This window comes from Physella acuta, unplaced genomic scaffold (genome assembly GCF_028476545.2).
Source record: "Physella acuta isolate Inbredline_101_S28 unplaced genomic scaffold, ASM2847654v3 ptg002758l, whole genome shotgun sequence".
Classification (NCBI taxonomy): Eukaryota; Metazoa; Mollusca; class Gastropoda; family Physidae; genus Physella; species Physella acuta.
This window is the reverse complement of record NW_026734182.1, coordinates 15,001-17,500: the sequence shown is the minus strand read 5'-3', so window position 1 is coordinate 17,500 and position 2,500 is coordinate 15,001. Positions and strand designations below refer to the sequence as shown.

The 2,500-nt window shown below is 52.1% G+C and overlaps 1 non-coding gene across 1 annotated transcript in view; it reads left to right on the top strand.

The window, feature by feature from the left end:
- The first annotated feature begins 1,931 nt into the window (after positions 1-1,931).
- The window catches only part of LOC131934213 (small subunit ribosomal RNA), a 1,846-nt gene continuing 1,277 nt past the window's right edge, over positions 1,932-2,500 (top strand). The window contains exon 1 of the ribosomal RNA XR_009385558.1: positions 1,932-2,500. This exon is cut by the window's right edge and continues 1,277 nt beyond it. This is a non-coding gene — a ribosomal RNA (small subunit ribosomal RNA).

Genomic DNA, 2,500 nt, shown 5'->3' with positions numbered 1-2,500 from the left:
TGGACGTGTATTATTTCTAGTCATGTGTTGTGTAGATGATTCGCTTAAGGTAGGTGTTCGGACTTATTTCTTTAATATTAATTAAACCGTATTTGCCTTGTCGGCCTTAAAATAAAGCTATTTTTTTTTCATCGCAATCGAAGTGTTAGATCTAGAATCTAGTTCCCGCCTCCGCTTCGCTAATTCGACTTAATGTAACTATGACACAACTATTAAATCTAGAGTCTCTATTTTAATTAAATAATTAGGAATTCTATCTCTAGATGATATCTAATCTATTCCCACACGTGTGTGCAAGTAGGATTTAACGTCAGAACAGGTGTGGTGGTCTAGGCGTCGCTATTTTTGACGGTAGGAATTTTTTTTTTAAATTCGTAAAATTTTATATAGACTTTATATAGCAATTTACTAAGACCGACCCTAACGCCCAGTAAATATTTAATTACCACATTGTTATGGACACGGTGTATTAGGTAGGGCCGAGGGCTATCCATAGGTACCAATTTTTAAATTTTGTGACAATTAGGAGCCGAGTTATAAAATAAATTTAAAATACTGGTTCTGGTCTTAGACTTTATATAGCAATTTACTAAGACCGACCTTAATACCCATTAATTATTTAATTAGCGCATAGTTATGGACATCCTGTATTAGGTTGGGCCCAGGGCTATCCGTAGGTACCAAGTTTATAATTTTGTGACGATTATTAGTCGAGTTATAAAATAAATAAAAAAAACTGGTTCTGGTTTGCACTACATTTCTTTCTTCTTTAACGGCGGACTCCCGGTCCAGCCCCATGGGTTACCCGTGAGCCGGGGCCTCGTTAGCCTGGACGGCTCCGATGTGACCGCGGATTGTTGTGGCCCGCCTCAGCCCGAGTCGAGATCACCCTTCCGATCGAAGGTGGACGCCATAGGGCGCCCGGGATAGCCCGGGGCGCTGTTCGTCACCCGAGCGCAGGGGCGCCGGGAGACGCCCCCGGTGAAGTTTGGCGGGTGATTCTGGTAGAGCTCCCCACCCCGATCGCAGGACACCCCTCGCCGCCCGCCCAGGTGTCGAGGTGGCCGCGGGGGAACTCGGGGCGTTTTGGCTCCCCCTTGTGCCGGAGCGGCGCCCTCGGTCCCAGAACGCCCCTGGCGGGTGATTCGCATGCCCCCTGGGGTGGGGAACGCGGGTGGGTGGTCGTAAAGCGTGTAACCGCAGTGGGGGCGGCCCCTTAGTCGGGGGCGCCAAAGTTGGCACCCCACCTGGGGCGCCCCCCGGAAGTGTGGCGCCCGCGCGAGTGAGCCCCGTAGATGCGCCCCGACACCCCCGCGCCGCCCCCCGGGTCGCGGCACCCCCGGCGCCCTCCGTGCGGGCTCCCCTCATGGGGCGGCACCCCGGTCCTCCCCGAGACTATGTACCCGATTTTTCGGTTTAACACTAGAGGTATGGGCAGAAATACGGCGGTTAAAACGGTCTGTATCTACTATTGTGGAGGTGAGTGTCGGTGAAGCCTCTATGTGACGCTAGGATCCGCGCTCCCTCGCAGCCAGCGACATGTGCCCGATCTGACCGTGCGTGGCTCAGTCTCCCGACTAGCTTCCCGGTAAAATGCGGGCTCGGCGCGCAGGTCGCGCCAGTGAAGGTAAAAGTACGTGTCCGTAGCGTGAAGCCAGCGGCGACGCGCAGTGCTAACGCAACCAAGCAGTATTGGTGGCTCGATAAAAGTCTCGCACTGGCCCAGCCCTCGGAACGGGCGACGGGTCTGCAAAACGCAGTCGGCTCGATGCAAATCGAGAGATTTCCCGGCGACGCCGTGTTTACGGTGAAGGGGGAAATGTGAGCGGTCCGATGTGAAAAAATCCGGGAATGCCGGGATCCGTTCTCTCGCTAGAGCGTTGTCTCCCGTCCCGCGATGTGTTGTGGAAAAACGTCTCGCAAACGATAGCTATCTGGTTGATCCTGCCAGTAGTCATATGCTTGTCTCAAAGATTAAGCCATGCATGTCTAAGTTCACACTGTCCCATGGTGAAACCGCGAATGGCTCATTAAATCAGTCGAGGTTCCTTAGATGACACGATCCTACTTGGATAACTGTGGCAATTCTAGAGCTAATACATGCAATCGAAGCTCCGACCTTTATCGGGAAGAGCGCTTTTATTAGTTCAAAACCAATCGGCGCGGCCTCGCAAGGGGTTGCGTCGTCCCATTTGGTGACTCTGGATAACTTTGTGCTGATCGCATGGCCTCGCGCCGGCGACGCATCTTTCAAATGTCTGCCCTATCAAATGTCGATGGTACGTGATATGCCTACCATGTTTGTAACGGGTAACGGGGAATCAGGGTTCGATTCCGGAGAGGGAGCATGAGAAACGGCTACCACATCCAAGGAAGGCAGCAGGCGCGCAACTTACCCACTCCCGGCACGGGGAGGTAGTGACGAAAAATAACAATACGGGACTCTTTCGAGGCCCCGTAATTGGAATGAGTACACTTTAAACCCTTTAACGAGGATCTA